This window comes from Crocodylus porosus, unplaced genomic scaffold (assembly GCF_001723895.1).
Source record: "Crocodylus porosus isolate Cpor-Errol unplaced genomic scaffold, CroPor_comp1, whole genome shotgun sequence".
In the NCBI taxonomy this organism is placed as follows: domain Eukaryota; kingdom Metazoa; phylum Chordata; order Crocodylia; family Crocodylidae; genus Crocodylus; species Crocodylus porosus.
In genome coordinates, this window is record NW_017728942.1 from 5,176,135 (window position 1) to 5,193,770 (window position 17,636).

Genomic DNA, 17,636 nt, shown 5'->3' on the forward strand with positions numbered 1-17,636 from the left:
TGTGTGCTCTGAACCAGTGTTTCTCAACCCATGGGTTGGTACCCAAAAGCAGGTCACAAGAATAAATGAAAGTGTCATAAACTTAAAAAATGGATCATCAAACCTTTAAAATGGATTCTCCTTTAAAGGAGAAAAATGTAGGAAACCCTGGCTATTCCCTTGCAGGCTGGCAGAGCTCCAGCCTACAACGGGGCTTCTTGGGGCCCCCCCAACCCACACACACCCCACCATCCCCCACATACCCACCCCCTACCCCACACACTGTGGGGCTGGGGCCTGGGGGTTTCATAGTTTCATAGTAGCTAGAGTCGGAAGGGACCTAGGTAGATCATCTAGTCCGACCCCCTGCCTTGGCAGGAAAGAGCACCGGGGTCAGATGACCCCGGCAAGGTGCTCATCTAACTTCCTTTTAAAAATCCGCAGGCTAGGAGCCTGCACCACTTCCCCTGGAAGCCGGTTCCAGGCCCTAGCCTGGGGTGGGAGGCAGTGGGTTGGGAGTGAGGAGCACAGGGTCAGGACTGGCCATCAATCTTTACAAATGGGTCCTGGTACAAAAAAGGTTGTGAGCCACTGCTCTGGACGACTACAACCAAATCGGAAGTCAATGAAGTCAGTAGAAAGACTCCAATTAATGAGGGCTTTTTTACATGGTAATTTTGGGCAGCTCCTGGAGCTTTTACCACCAGGATTCCCTGGATTCACATTAACGTCTCAAACTAGTTGTATACATTCGTTAGGTGGCTCAAAGTGGCACCACTCCAGGGCAGGATTATCTCTGATCCCTGCTACCTAACTTATGTTACACTACAACTACACCTCAGTGTAGACACCCACCCACCCCGCCTCCCCTGCTGGCCTGGATTGGGCCCACTGCCTCCCCTGCCCTCGCCAGCACCCCAGATACTTGCTCACTGCCTCCCCCCACTTGTGGCTGCCCATGCTGTCTGTCCCAAAGGAGCAGGCAGGGAAGGGTTAACTCTGGAGAAGAGTAGCAGCCCAGCAGTGGGTGCAGGGCAGGCGGGTTAACCCTTTCCTACCTGCTCCCTTGGCACAGGCAGTGCAGACAGCCGCAACAAACCGGGCGGGGGGGCAGGGATGGGGATATAGGGAGGAATCCATAGGGGTAGGGGAGGAGCCCTGGGGTGGAGGTGGGGGGAGCCCTAGGGGGCATGGACAAGGGGGAAGCCCAGACTGGGAGGGAGAGGATTCTTACCTTCCAATCCTGCCGGCCCAAATGTGCGCCTGCTCCAGTCTCCAGCTAGCCTTAAAACTGATGAACAACACCTCAGTGTCACGTATAACAAGGCCTGCATGATTTCATTATGCTTGAAAACAGGCCCAGAAATCAACTGCAAAGCTCGGTTAACAACTGTCAAGAGGCAAGGCTTTTCCACTATCTTTTACTGGAGCAACTGTATAGTTGGGACAGCTGTTGGACAAGCTTTCAGGCATCAAGGGCATTTCTACACGTGCTCTGGGAGGCACGGGGTGGGGGTGCACTTTAATTAGTGACCATGCTAACTAATAGTGTCCAAACATCACATGTATTGGCATCCCCCATGCTGAAAAATGGCAAAGGGGTGCTTTGAACTAAAGCTCATCAAACGACCTTTCATTCAAAGCGCCCCACCACCATTTTTCAGTGCAGGGATGCTGATACACGTGACACAGGAGGCTGCTGGAGAGCGGTCATTTCAATGCTCCAGCAGACTTGATTACTCAATACCGCTCTGACATGCTCAGCGTGTTGGAGCTGGCTCCCTGCACATCTATAGGAGCCACAAGTGCTTTAGTTCAGGTCAGTTATCAAGAAATACATTCAAACAGATGCCTGTTCTCAGTGGTGGGTTTTTTGTTTTGCTTTCTTTTGCAATATTATTCTATTGCATTTGCTATTGAAGTACATTTGTAGGCAGACAGAGTTAGAAAAACATCGTTCTTTCCCCTCAGACCAAATACACTTCTGATCCTAAAACCTTCTTAATTTTCCACTTTTGATGGCATCATTGATTCGGCTTTCGACTTGCCTCCGCTTCAGCCTCTGGCCCTTGAAGGAGAAAGAAATTCTCAGAGAGTTTCGCAATCATTTTTTACTGCAGTCTAAGGAATAAAGTCATCACAACTATCGTGTTACGCTGCCCATTTCATGGAGGGAAAAACAGGCATTAAGTGCATTGATGAACCCAAAAGAGATTAACTTCAAACAAAGAAACCTAGATGTTTTAATGATTAGATTGCTATCAGGCAGGATGGCATTTAAATGTGTATTTTACAATTCTCTGGAGCAATCATAAAAATACCAAAAACCTCAACAAAAAAACCCAGGAGGTTAACAGGTCAGAAATCAGTCACCGAATTTTATGGTCCAAGAATTAGAAACTTTTTATTTTCCATGAGCTATCATAGAAGGCAAGTTGCTCAGAGGTCATGGTCTTTGTAAAACCCTAGAACTTGGTCACTTAACAGAGAAGGTGAAGGACCATTTCAAGAAACTTGGGCTGTCATAGAAAAGAAGAGAACAGTGATGGTAAATGAAGCCATCACCCCATATGGTATTGTCATATTGGTCCTTTGTGAGAGCTCCAGAACCTCATTCATATGAGCCTGATGACACTTTGCTCTTTGACATCTTTACTGAGGACCACAGGCAGACTGCTACCAGCAGCAGAGAGAAATAAATGACTCTCTTCTTGCGTATACCTAGACTTCAGGCAGATTTTACCAAGGGCTGCACCAGAGCACTTACACGCTCCCTGTTGTAGTGGGGAATGTTGTTCTTTTGCGATTGTTGTATTTATTTTACAAGTTGTGCTTGGAAAGCCGCGTGGCCCGCTCTTGGCTGCTCTCGCCTATGATTTACAGTAGTTATAAACATTCCAAAGTACACATGTAAGTTAAATGATACATTAATATCACAAAGTTACAATTCTGGTATAAATGTGTCATCAGTTTGAAAATTCAGTTTTTCCCCTCCACTGGTATGTGATTACGCTGAATGCAATCAACTCACAAAAGCCCCCAGAAATGAACTCAATGCCAGGGCGTGCTGCTCCAAAAGTAGAATACTGTGGAGCAACGAGCAGACAGAATAGAGCTTCCTCGAGGTTTGTGTTTCTTTAATTGTAACTCATTTTTATTACGTTCCTGGAAAAATACAGAGAGGAAAAAAAGCAAGTACTCCATATGTGACACGAGGCCAAACTGTGCTCTGTTACTCCCACACAATCCCGAGAGGCCCAGTTCTTCCCTCCCGTACACCCACGCAACCTGGAGTCCAAGCGTGAAGATCGGTGTGAGTAGCGGAGGACAACAGAATCAGGCCCCAACTCTAAGCCCCCCGAATGGTTTTGTTGTTTCTTCATTCACATATCTCATCTCTCACTGTTCACACTGACAATGAAACCATGCGTCTCACCCCATCCCTCACCCCACTGCTTTGAAAGTACATGGGATCTGGGAATGACCTGGGTTGGCATTCATAAAGCAGCTAAAAGGGTTTAGGTGCTCAGCTCCCATAGACAATCCCTTAGTCCCTAAAAGCTCCAGCTATGATTCTCATGGTTTCCAGAACACATTAAATCAGAAGTTGTGAACTCTCATAGGAGAAAACGCCGGACTGATGTTTCCTAGCTGCGACTTTTCTCACCGACATTATTAAAAAAAAATCACAGCACACATGACAACCTCTCACTCAGAGGCTTTATATACCCTTCACACTTATGAGGGGCTGCCACCTCCAACAGCCTTTCAAAGTTTAATTAGCTAAGCTTCACAAAAGCCAGCAAGAATATTAGTCCCCTTCCATCAGCAGGAAATCTCAGGCTATGTCTACAGCTGAGCACTCTCTCGGTAGCGTTGTGCCAGTCGGCAGCTGTTGTCATTGCAGTTTTGCCGGAAACACAGGCTGCCTCTCCCACTTCCACACGTCCTCACAGCAGGGGGGTGCACTGGCAAAAGGCTGCACCATGAATAGGAATCCCAGTGTCCCCGCACCAACCAGGAGCGCTCCCTTGGAGAACATTTTAGCCATGCACTGCATGAAGCTGGGGTCATCTTCCCACGGTGCCCTCTGTTTCAGCTGTGATCATCTCTTTTCATACCGTTTTTAAAGTTTCCCGATTTCCTCCATTTATAACCCATAACCTTCCCATCATATATATATATCCCATATATCCCATAATGCTGAACAGATCTGTGGGGTTCTCCAAAAGGGCAACTGAGAGTTTTATGCTAGCAGGACTTCAGCAAGGGCCGCAGCAGCCGGCCTTGCAGCAGCAAGACAGAAATCAAATGGCTTAGAATCAGGATCGTCGAATCATCGAAAGTCGGGGCTGGAAGGAACTTCAGGTCATCTAGTCTGACCACCCCCAACTATAACATCCCAGCCAAGGTTTGTCTTTGGCTTGCCAAAGGCAACACAGTGGCACTAGCAAGACTGGAACCTGAAATGCCCCAGCTTCTTTATGAACTCTACACCACTATGTCATGCAGGAAACCAGCATAACTAAATGCAAATTGCAGGTATTCTGTAAGAAATCCTCTTTCCACTAAGCCTGACCTATGGAAACCCTGCTATTGAGAGTAAGCTAGTGCTATTCTCTGCACCCAGAGCCTTTAAACAGCAGTTCCATCTGCACATCAGACTATATTTATGTGGGTTTACTATAGAGAGGAGCTGGCACCAGAACCGATGATTGCAAGCACTCACATTTTGGATGGTTCTGATAAATTGGGCCTGGATTCAAGCCAACCCCGGGGTTTGCTTTTTTAAAACAAGAATGGGGTTGATAAAGTTACTGAAAATCACAGCCTTTGAAGAAAAAACCCAGCCACCAGATCATTTCATCCAAAACCCAGGACTTTCAGATCAGACCATGATTGCCCTGCTTCTTACGGTCTGAACTACAACCAATGAGCTGCACAGACAGAAACAATATTTGAAAATCTATCCTCGTTTTTCTTTAAATTTTGAATGTAAATTTAATTAATTTAGCATATTTGCTACAGGCCGCAGACTAACTTTGTATGAAGAGATCCCATCAAAACCAGTGGAAGTTCATGGTGGCCAGAATTTTGCAGGTTCCAACCGGACGTATGCTCAGGAGAAAGCTACGTCTAGATGCTGAAAGACAGAGAGCCAATATGTTCCGGTTCCCCCCCAGCTATAGTTGTGCCTTAAGACCTCCTAAGGAATAGCTGCTGGCTGAATAAAAATATCTTAAATCTCCTATTTAATAGGACTCTAAGCTGACCCCTGTCTTTGCTTTATTTGTGCTGTTCAAGTTCTGCATCTTTGTGTTATCCCATATGTTTTGAATTGGGAAAAATGCCCGATAGACCTTTGACACATTCAATTCCCACAACTACGCTGAGCAAATGGGTTAAAGAAACTGAAAAAGTGCCCAAGAGAACAGTCTGTATGGTAAACTAAATGAAAGACATGGCACCAGAACGCCTCTCAGCCTGCAGGGCTACTTGCTCCAGCACTCCTTACAGCAACGAGCAGCTCATCCAGGCTGGATCACCTAAAACCTTTGGGACTCCCATTCCCAGGGAGTGCCTTCATGCAGTATCTCCACCAGACAACTTTATACAATGTTCCTTCTCAGCCCCAAATTTATGAGAAATAATGTCAGAATAAAAAATTAGAGTCCTTTGATTCAGTTTCCATTTTTACAACTAAACCCAGTACAGAAAGTTTCGCTGCATCTCAGATCAAATGCAACCACCAAAGAGCAGCTCCAAGTGCTCTCTGCTGCAATATGAAAATGTTTTATAATGCCTCATAACTCATGCATGAGGCACTGATAATGATCATGTCAGACCCCACATTTCACACTGTGTTTAAAAATATGGCTTGTTTATGTACCTCCTGGGCTGCACCCTGTGACCAGATTTACATTTGAAAACATTCAGCACCAGCGTTAAGTTGAAAAACTGTCTTATGAAAAGGACCCTATTAGCATTCATAATAGACCCTCTTTTCATTATGATTCATGTTTGCAAATGTTACCCTTATATGACTTTTTTTTTTTTTAGTTTTGGAGACAAAGTGAATCAAAATTATCCCACTATAACTTCAAGGAATTTATATAAAAAAGTTGATGCTTGTTCTGAATCAAAATTTATCATTTTCCTCTCTAAAAGTTATTCCAAGTAAAACTTCCTATGTGATGGATGGATGGATGGATGGATGGATGGACAGACAGACGGACAGACAGACAGATGGGTGTTTATTTTTATAGCATTGGTGATTCTCTTGATTTCACTGCAAGTCTCGTAATACGTGATGTTTCAAACAAAGCTCCCAGTCTTGAAGATTAGGTAGGAATCTCAGTTTTGATTTAAAAACAAAAGGGATTTTCCAGCTCCCTTGGTTTCAGAGGAAAGCTTTAAAATGTGACCCAGCTGTACCCTAAAGGCAAATAAAAAGAGCCCACGGTGTACTTAAAAAAAAATCTCATAATTTTTAAGCTGATCTCATGATTTGGGGGGGGCCTAACTCATAAAGATTTGAATGCTTAGGGCAGGTAATAATGTTAAGACTTTGACTCCCATCTATGGTTTCTATATTATATTGGTCATATTTTAGCACCTGTTATACAGAAAAATAAAACAATGAATTACAATATTTCTGTCAGCAATACTTCTATGCTTTTCCTTTATGTCCTGTACTGTAGTCATATATTTCAAGCATAACAACTGACAATGGATCCAAGTGCAATATATTTGCTCATCATAAAATCGCCAGCAGTTTCAGCCAAAATGTTGTTCCTTAGCACAGTTATCAACCCAAGAGTTCAGCTCTTGCTTCAAAGTTTTTTGCTCCTTTATAAGATGGGGACAGTGTTTTCTTGCATCATTTATTTAGCAGTTAAGCAATTATACAGTGACGAAGGCAGTAACCATTGCACCAGACAGTGCCACGGACTCAGCTCCAAGAGGTCTGTGTGCCCACGGAGGTTTCAACCAAGGCGATACCTGAAGGTGGTCAATTTTGGGTCCTGGGCACTCGTTACTCCCTTCATTATCAATGATTAGCCTAGTCCTCTACCCTGCCAGCTCTCAGACCTAACCACGCCTGTTCCCCAGAAGCTTTCATCTCCTCCTTAGCCTATGGCACAGCTGTATATGCTGAGGTTTACCATCACGTTCTCTTTAATTTAGTGTGCCACGTTCTTAGCCCTGTCAATCTTTATGACCCAGGATAGTTTCATCATTTTAAAAGGGGGCAATTTGTAGCCTGAGGGTGTGCATCAGCTGATTTGGGATAACCGTTTCATCTGTCTGCTCCTAACTTGCTGTAAGTAAAGTTAAACCACAGTAGCTTACCACCGAATGAAACCAGAGGTAAATTATTGAGGTTTGGGTTCCATTTACTGTGCCAGTGTGCCATTTTCTGCACCGTGTAGTGTGTACCTGGTGCAGACAGATGGAACGGGTATACTGAATTCAGCTGCACTATGGTACGTCTCTCCTATTGTCCCATGAAGTTGACTTACATAAGAATAAGGGATTAATAAGGTATCCAGGTTGTAGCTATATTGGTTCAGAGGAAAAGGCAATTAGGACCCGTAGTAGAGGTGATATCTTTTGTTAGACCAAGATTTTTGCAAAAAAAAATTCTCTAATTGCAAGCACCATTCATCAGGCATTGGAGAAAAGATTGTAAAAGTTCTCCTGGGAAGAAATGAAAGTTCATATTTCATAGGATTTCACAGAGGAGACAATAGATGGCAAACTCCTCTGGGCAGTCAGTTCATAGCTGGTATGAAGCCTCTTGCCTCCTGTGAGGATCTGTGATAGTGCAAATTACCCTGAAATAAAGGCAGGAGCAGGAGCTCAGGTTTCAGGTGGTCTTAATTAATTCCTTAATTAATTTAAGGAATTAATAAGGCATTTATGAGAGTATTTTCTCACCTCCAGGTAGTAAGGTGTCTTGATTTAAACAGTTAAGTGCATTTCAAGAAGAAACAGGTTGGGGTAATGTGATGGAATTATATAAAGAAGCTATGGTTCAATCAACCAGTCCATCAACCTGCATTAAGAGAGTTAGACCCACATTCAGTAAAGCAACAGATCATCTAGTCTACCAAGTAAAAGGCCATGGAGCTAATACAAATGGATATATAGATCCGTCAAGTGCACATGCACATGTGCACATGCACTAAAATTATTGCTACTAATCATGCATTATTCACTATAATGATTAATTGTGTATACAGCTGTTTGACTTGTGAGGTAGAAGCTATAATCCTTATCCAGTAAAGACCCCAGGTTGTGAGGAGCTGCACATAAGCATAAGAAAAGCTTCTGATCTGTTTTCCAAAGGATCAAACCACAGGTGACCAAACCCCTTTGGACAAAGAAATGGGGATTGGACAGATACTCCATCAGGCCCCTTTGAAAATCCCAGCCTTCCTGGATACAATAGAGGTGCAACTGAGGCACTGAGAGATTAAATGATTTACTCAGGGTCATACAACGTTTGCCAGAGAGTCTGTGGCTCTCAGAGTGGCCTTCTTAGCCATCAACAGACTCATTTACAACCCTTTACTTGGTCCATGGGAGCAAGCATCCTCACCCGTGAGGGACTGCCACTACCAACAGTATGTCTGCTGTAGTTATAGGACTTGAATCCAGATTTCCAGAAACTCAGCTGAGCACCTTAATTGCTAGATCATCCTACCCTTCAGTGGAAGCAGAAGAAAGTGGACATCTGCTAAAACTGTTTTATTCCATGCCAGCAATGTATTTGGTAGCTGTGCTGGTCTGAGATGCAAAGAAATGCAAAAATCTAGAACTCTTGGTTCAGAGATGATACCTTCTCTAGACCAACTAAGAAATCACAAAAAATGAAGTTTATGTCCTAACTATGGGGACTTTTTACCATCTTTAATTTTCTCTGAGCCTGATGAAGGGCATGTGAGCCCCAAAGCTTGCAGAAAAAGACAATTGTTTTGTGATTTCTTAGTTGGTCTAATAAAAGGTGTCATCGCTGAACCAAGAGTTCTAGATTTTTGCTATTCCATGTCAAAAACTTCTTGGAATTAATTCTGGAAGATGACTCTCTGCTAATTTGTTTAAAACAACTCCATATCACCAAAAGATCATGCCATGAAAGAAAGTTTTGAGAAACTAATGAAAAAGGTCAAATGAAAATCAGCAATCATGGAAAATGAGTAGACATGCCATAGGCAGAATGAAACCTATGCTAAGTATCACCTCCAAATGGCAAATTTCTTATGTAAGGGACAACTTTCTTGTCTCTCCCAAGATCCCATTATAATTTTCTTTGACAAGTAGTTAAAAGTTAACAGGCAACCATTTTTTGCAGGTCTATTGGGTGGTTGCCTCAGGCAGATTTTATTATGCTGGGATCTATGAAAAACATCAGGACAAAATGAGAGATTTTCTTACTTTGCAATTGTGGTGTGCAAGTCAGAAACAGAGTTGGAATGGAGAGTGTGTTGCATGTGTGAAGTCACAGTTTCAAGCAGCTCTATAATTCTTCTCTCCATACGCACATTTAACTCCTGTTAATGTCAATAGGAGTTATGTGTGTGCCACAGCAGAAGAATAGATCCATAAGTAAAGACCCACTCATGGCTAGGGGCATATGTTTCCAGATATCGTCATGCCACAGGTGCATCATGTGGCACTAGACCAGGGACCAAATACTCCCCCTGTCAGAGAGATCTCACAGGCGCTGCTTTTTTATTTGTCTTCTTAGGCAAAAATGTGTCAGACATTTTCTGACACCAGTGAAGGACCCGTGAAGACTGCAAAATCCTTTCAAGTCCTTTTTAACCCTTGTGGGGTCACTGTATATTCTGCCTTTGTTTGGTCAAATATTTCAGTAGTCCACAGGACTCTGGGTACCTGTCGTCCTACATCTGAGGGTCACAAAGCATCCTAGAAACATAAAGGTGAAATTCATCCGTGGTACAAAGGACCTGCACAAGATGTTTCTTACCACAAGCAAAAAGCGTGGCTGTGCACCCCTTAGCCATCGGGGAAGGGTGCCTAAATCCATCCCCTACACACAGAACATTGTGACACATTAACACTGCTGTCATGTACGTTGGGACTGTACACTGCTGGAAACTACCCCAGGATCTGCAGCAAAGAGATGACCAGCTGGGCACCTATGACAGAAGACACTAATTATACTGCCGCATGATTAGGTGGCAGGAAGCAGGCAGTAGGATGTTTGCACTGAGACAATGATGACACCTGTGAATATATAATACCTACCTCATTGTACCCTATTGTATATTTATTGCTGTTTTCCCAGGGTGATGCTACACTCGATTCAATTAAGTAACACTGGGGTAGGTAGGAAAATAAATTGTGTCCTCTCATCTTCTACAGTAAATATAGGAGTAAGGATAGGTCACACTGGTATAAACATGTCATGTGTCCTGGCTCCAAAACCAGGCACTAAGCCAGAAGGTAGACCCTAGGATCTGTGGGTACCTATACATGTGCTCAGGGGTGGGGGTGGGGTGTTTTAATTACAGCTGTTTCTGGAGAGCCCCTGCATGTTTAAAAATGGCAAAGGGTTGCTTTAACTAAAGCTCATTCAATGCCCCAGTGGCCATGTTTAAACCCACAGGGCACGTCCATACAAGCGCACACATACATCTTGCAGCATCTCAAAGCCCTTTGCCTGATGAGCCTATAGGTTGGATAAGCAACTGTAGCCAGGTGCTGCTCTGTAAACACAGGTGCCTATACACTTCTTCTGAGATGTTTGAATTAGACGTGTTAGAGCATACTGGATTAATTGGAGTGCCCTAGCTTGGCTGCAGCATCATGTGTGTAAGCCCCTGTGGGTGCATCCACACATGCAAACACGTGCGCTTGCAGCAGCTCAGACAGAAGCGGTGCAAATTTGAGCCAGGGCTTTTTGCCTCAGCGCATGTCCCCGGACATGCACTTTGGTGTTGTGCCACTTGGGGCAAAATAACCCTGCCTGGCTCCTCCTAGATCTGTAGCCGGGGGAGCTAGAGCCTGGGGCCAGCACCTGTGCTGTCCCCAGCAGTATAAAAAGCTGCCCTGTTGAGTAGCTCAGGGCTACTAGTCCTCAGGAGCTTCTGGGTCCCAGCCAATTGGTACCTGGGGACATTACCCCTTGTGCCAGCTGGACTGCTGAAGCAGCCCTGAGAGTTCCCTGCACCGCCCCCCCCACAGTGGGCACTGCTGCCTGGCTGTGACCTGCTGCACAGCCAGGCCTGGATGGCGACTGCACAGCCAGTAGAGGCATCTGGGCCAGCTGCCACTGAGCTGTGGCTGCAGAGTTGGCCTCTGTGTGGCACTACTGCCATGTGTGCCCCCTGCCTGGCCATCTGGGCAGCTATCACCCAGAAGATGTTCTGGGTGTGGTGGCCTGCTATGAACTGTCAAAGCGTGTCCTCCTGGCCCCAGCTGGCCAGGATGTCAGCCACCTCCAGCTGGGTCCAAGATGGCAGCTCTGAACAGGCTCCTCTGCCTGGGTCCTGCCACTGGCCTCCCTAGCAGGAATTCTGGTGTTCTGTATTTGAAAAGTGAAAAATCCCTGATAAAAAAATCCAAAAGTCACTCTTTAAAATACCCCGAAATCCATGTTCCTCCACAATTAAAACAAAAAGCCACTATATAGAGAGAGAGAGTAAGAAACAGAGAGACAGTGATCAACTGGGCAATGTTTTATTGATATATCTACAGTGTTAAAGCAATTTGGAAGCCTACCAGTGTCTCCATCATCATAATAAAATAAATTCTAAATACCTATATGTTTTGCTGTTTGCCTTTGGTTTTCCTACCCTAGAGCAATTAGAGCACCCTGTGACCCTCTTCACTAACCAAGATGTGAGGACAGCTGCCCCTGCAACAACAGCTCCTGGCTGCAGGTCTCATCCTGTCTGGCAGCTGGGCATGCAGGGTGTGTGCTGAGGGGATGTGGAGTTTTCAGAAAGGAGATGGGAACAGGGTGGAGGGATGTGGGGGGCCATGGGTTGTGTGGGTATGTGTGGGTATGTGTGGGTGGATTGTGCAGTGGGGCTGCTCTAGCAGGGTGGGTCCCCTTCCCCCCACAGGGCGCAGCCTCCTGCACAGCTCACGGACTGCCCCCCACAGAGCTACAGCCCTCTCACAGGGGCCACAGCCCCCCACAGGGGCTACAGCTCCCTGGCCTCAGCCTCCCAGCACTTACCAAAAAAAAAAAAAAAAAAGCCTCACACTCACCAGCAGTAGCAGGGGCTGTGGGGCCATCTGGCAGAGCCCCCCACACACAGCACAGGACAATGGGGGGAATGGGGCTCCCTGGTCAGCCCCCGACCTTGCCCCATCCTGCCCCACCCCTGATGCCCCCCCACCCAGCCTCAGCAGTCCAGAACTCAAAAAAAAAAAAAAAAAGCCCCACACTCACCAGAAGTAGCAACTGCTGTGGGGCGGGTCACTGGAGCCTTGTGGCAGAGCCTGCCCCACCTGCCCCTGCAGCCTCTGGCCATCTGTGACCCACACTGCCATTGCCCCATTGCGCAGGTGAGGCCAGGGTCAGCAGGGTGCTGTGCAGCTCCATGCGCTGTCACCCAGGTCCCATGCTGCTTGGGGGGCTCCACCACGAGGCCCCACTGACCTCAATGGCAGACGCTACTGCTGCTAAGTGTGGGCTTTTTTTTTAATTGCTAGGATGCTGGGGCCAGGTGGGGCAGCGATCGGGTGGGCTCAGGGGGCAGATGGAAGATGGGGCCAAACAGAGCAGCAATCCGGGGGGCTGAAGGAGTGGGTGGGGCCGATGGGGGTCCTCCCCATGGTCCCCTTCCTCCTTTCCAGCCCACCCCACCCCCCACTTACCAGCAGGAGCCCAGGTCCAGCTCCCTGTGGCTGGCACACTGCCTGCTCTGCATGGGCAGGCAACGTGCTTCAGCACTAGGGCAAGGGCCAGCCATAGAGATGCTCTGGCTAGCTATCGGAGCGTCCTGGAGGACCAAGCCTCCAGTTGCCTCAGGAAGGCAACTGCACCTCTGTGGAGGACTGTGCCCTGCCACACTTTTTTCCCCCACAGCTGTTTTTTTTGACCCCTCCAGGGGTCTAAACTTGCAGTGAGGGGAACGTTAGAGGGCTGTGTTTTACAGAAGTCAGCTTTACTTACTGATCCAAAATCCACTGCAGCTAACAGAAAGGTTCTCGTTGATTTCAGTGGGCTTTGGAGTAGGCCCCAAGTGAATAAAGCTCCAAAGAGTTTAGCGTTACCTAAGCACTGGTAAGGATGCCACAGTGAGTCCACAGACCGCAGTTTATTTGTTACCTCTCAGCAACCAGGAATGCGGCAGGTGCTCAGGTTGGACCAGGTGGGACAGCACAGTTCACATGATTCGAGCTCCTTTGTATATGATATACTTAATATAACTGTTTAAAAGGAATTAATTAAAGGATCATTGGCAGAGCAGGTGGGAGATGTGTTTGCAGAAGGGATCTGGAGGACAGAGAGCGCAGCTGCCTGGTGTGTGGGATCGGTGCTGCCCCAGGTATACAGATTACCTGGAGAAAGGTGCTGTGCTGCTTGTGGAACAGGGGAATATGAAGGGATATGACCTGGAAAATGGAAATTGATTCATCGAGGGAGCACTACGAGAACTGTGCCTGAAGTCTGCACGCGCTGATGAGATTGGCATATGGATTCAATGTCAATAAAGGGAAGGCCACATGTCTGGGGAGGACCAATAAAAAGGCAAAATATACTTTGGATGGAATTTTTCTAGAGGAAGCAGAAGAGGAAACAGACCTTCTGGCAGCAGTAGCTGCAAAACAGGCAAATAGGGTGCTGGAGTGCAAGGCAAGACTCAGTTACAAGCCGAAGGAGATAGCTCTTCCCCTGACCTGGCCACATGAAAAATGCTGTGTGCAGCATGGAGGGCTCAGCACTTTATGTTATAAATGACATTATGGAAAAGGTACAGAAGGAAAGTGAAGGCTCTGTGGGGACTAGGGAAAGAGTATTTTAGGGGAGGCTCAAACAGCAAAGCCTGGCTTTAAATAAAGTAAAAGGCAATCTGGCCACAATGCAGGAAGAAATGTCTAACAGATTTTCACAAGCATCTAAGGAAAGACACGTTCTGACTTCAGGCAGAGTGGTAGTGCATGTGCTCCTGAAGGCCAGCTCTGCGGAAGAAACTTGTGCACCAAAAGAAATGGTGGGATGGTTCTCAAAGAGTTTCAGGAAAGACAAGACTTTATAGAATTGAAGGGAAGTAGGGCTGGAAGGGTCCTCAGGAGGTCATCTAGTCTGTCCCCCTGCTCAGGGCAGGGTCATCCCTGTCTAAACCATCCTAGATAAATATCTGCTCTTGAAAATGGCCATGGGTGGAGATTTCACACCTTCTCTAGGCAGCCAGGTCCAGTGCTTGACCACCCTCATAGTCAGAAAGTTCATTTCAATATCCCACCGAAACTTCCTTGGCCATAATTTGCAATCATTGCTTCTCATCCTCCTATCCTGCTTATAATTGCTTTTCAGGTATTTGATGAGTTATCAAATCCCCCTCTGTATTCTCTTTTCCAGGCTGTCTAACCCTAGTCTTTTAGCCTGTCCTTGTAAGTCAGGTTTTCCAGATCTCTAATCATGTTTTATACCCTCCATTGAATTCTTTCTATTTTTCCATGTCTGGATTGAAGTGCAGTGTCCCAAACTGTACTTGACACAGCATTTGAAGTGTGGCCTTGCTAGTGTTGAATAAAGCAGAAGGATCAGCTCCCTTGACTTACAGGTCTTACTGCTATGAAACACCCCAGTATGCTACTGCCTTTTTTTTTTTTTTAGCAGCAGCACACTGTTGACACATATTCAGCCTATGGTCTACCATAACCCCAGGCCCTTTCATGCAGATGCAACCTAACCAATTCTTCCCAGTCTATATTTGTGCGTGTGATTACTCCATCCCAAGCACAGGGCTTTGTATTGCCATATTGCATTTTCTCTTGCCCTTATTGACTGTCATCCCAAAATACAAGAGACCCTTGCCATTCACGAGGGATATATTCTCACATAACCGCAAATGGCGAAATCCACGAATAAGGCACCGTGTTCATGAACGCCATCTGCATTCCTGAACGCAGTGCCCCCGGCGGTGGCAAGGGTGGGAGCGCCATGCCGGCAGTGGCAGCCAATGGTGGTGGTGGGAGCCTGGCGGCAACAAGCATGAAGCTCCCGAGGAGCTCCTTTAAGTGTATTACAATGCGGGTTCGGCATTCGCGAATATCTGAAACCATGAATGCCGAACCCACGAATAGCGAGGGTTTCCTGTAATCATTTTTCTTCACCTCTAACAAGAAGCAGATTTTATTTGCAAAGGGATGAGGGTGGCTGTGTGTTCATGAATCTACCTGCAAAGTCATGTGCTGCCTGGCTGGCAGTTTTCATTTTCCCAGCAGCCCTACATACAAGGTGAGAAAGTTTAGTGGTGGGACACGGGGGAGTGAGCAGGGACTGTATGTTTCCTACATTGATGTTCACTCAGGTGCCTGCAAGCACATTGATATACTTTGGGTGAGTGTGAATTTATGCAGGCTAACAAATCTTCCTCCTGCCCTTGGCAGGTCTGTCATATGGCTCACATCTGGTGTTTTTAGGGATCAGAGTTTAACCAAGAACCATCTTTTGCTTTATTCTCGCATCAGCAATGAATGGGGTCATGGAAAGGAAGTGCCAAAAGCAATCTTTCACTCACTTGTTTTCTTAATATGAAAAATGGATTACAGTTGTAAAAAAAAAAAGGGGGACAAAGAAAAATGACTTTGTCTGGAAAAAAAAGACCAAAAAACCATCTTTATGGCGTGAACTTAGAGCGACTTGGAAAAATATGTCTATTGACTTTAAAATGTAATACTTTCCTTGGATGGTATGAATGACACCAAGTGTGGGGATTCTTCTAAGAAAAGCCTTGTATCTCAGAAAGCTATTTACATTATCTTAACCTCGCTTCACCTTTTTTCTCCCCAGTATTTATTTTCTCTGCAGAATGTCCTTCTCCCAGTTAGCTCCTCTGATAAAATTTCACAAAAGAATTTGCAAGAGAGGCAAGAGGGCAGATTTTATTGTTCGCAGTTTTGCTTTAGCCTCTTTTTTTTCTTATTCCTTACTTTGAACTCTCTCTAACCTCCTGGATATCTCTTGTTCTTTCCTTGTTTCTTTCTTTCTTTCCTTACTTGATTCCTGGATTCCACTGATCTTTTAAAACTTGTCTCCCATTTGGCTTCAGTACATAAAACCTACCATATTTGCAGCAGCATATGTGCTACCAGATTTTTTCAGGCTAATTTTGAAGTCTTTCAGGTTTTCCTCACCTAGCTCCTGATGCATTGGTAATGGAGATTGAACAGAAAGGATTATATACAGGAACATTTTAAATGATGACTTTACAATCTGGCCTGTGCTGCTCTTTTGGTAACTACTTTAGGACAGCCACTAATTCTCATGGAAGAGGAAGGGCTCCTCATTTTTTAGGATTTTTTTTTTAATGAAGATATATTAAAATAGAAGACTTGATAATATTGAAAAGACTTGGAAGGAAGAACTGTCGCCTATCACTAATGGAGATAATTGAAAAGTGCTTGTGGTGGGGACACAGTGGGTGTTGAAATCTTTAAAAACAAAGGGACAAAGCACTGAAAGAAACCTCCTGCCCTCACAACAACCACAGCATACATCCCATTCACAAATGTGCTAGCTAAAGATGCAGCTCATCAGTATTCAATCCTCTTGAAATGAAGATGCCCATCTTGGGAGTAAGGCCTGTGAAAGACTCAATGAAAAAAAAAGAGATGACTGCAGAAGATATCATTTCTTCGGTTTAAGCAGGGAAACGACCAGTTTCACTTACCTCCTGAGAACTGCCCATTTCCCTTTGTTCAATAGCAATAGGCATCAAACTACTTCATAGGAAGCAGCTGGCATGACCCTGAATCATTTATCCATGCAATGAATGCGATGCACTAGCATGCGTTTCTTAACAGGCAAAGTCGCAATATCCACACCAAAATGTGGAGTGCCATTACTTACTTCCTCAGGCTCAGTGACCCACCTCCGGGGTCAGATTTTTCCTGCACTCCTCATGCACAGTTACCATGCTTGCAAGTGTACCTCTTTCAGCTTGCAGCTTCTCAGATGCTTTCCCACTTACTAAATAAAAGCAGATGCACATATTAGGCATGAATGTTGGAAAGGTAGATTTTTTGGGGGTGAAAACTACCTTTTTATTAAATTTATCTCAGCTTCAACGTGGACTTTATAATCAAGGAGACAGCCAGTGTTCTTCTCAGGCTGGGCAGGCTTCTTTCTCAGACCTGAGGAAAGGTACTTTATGCCCAAAAGCTTGTCTAAAGCTCTCCCAAATATGCAGTTGGTCCAATTAAAGATCTCATTCACAAAAATCTTTGCTTTTCACATATTTCCTGGACTATCATAGCTACAGTGTCACTCCAGTACTACCTCGGCATGTCCCTGGCACTGCTGCAGGCTCCAACATTGTTAAATTCCTGATGCAGAGAAACCGTTCATGGTCATGTTCAATGTTAAGCCCCACTGTTAGTATCTAACAGATAACAAATGATAGCTTGTTATTGCTTAATAACAGTGAGGACTAAAAGTTCAG

The 17,636-nt window shown here is 45.4% G+C and overlaps 1 long non-coding RNA gene across 1 annotated transcript; it reads right to left on the bottom strand.

Moving 5' to 3' along the window:
• Nucleotides 1-69: 69 nt before the first annotated feature.
• On the bottom strand, nucleotides 70-15,302 carry LOC109318729. The gene is made up of 3 exons (XR_002103307.1): nucleotides 15,220-15,302; nucleotides 9,524-9,533; nucleotides 70-81 (listed from the first exon to the last, which is right to left on the bottom strand). It is a non-coding gene; the product is annotated as an uncharacterized LOC109318729 (long non-coding RNA).
• Nucleotides 15,303-17,636: the final 2,334 nt, after the last annotated feature.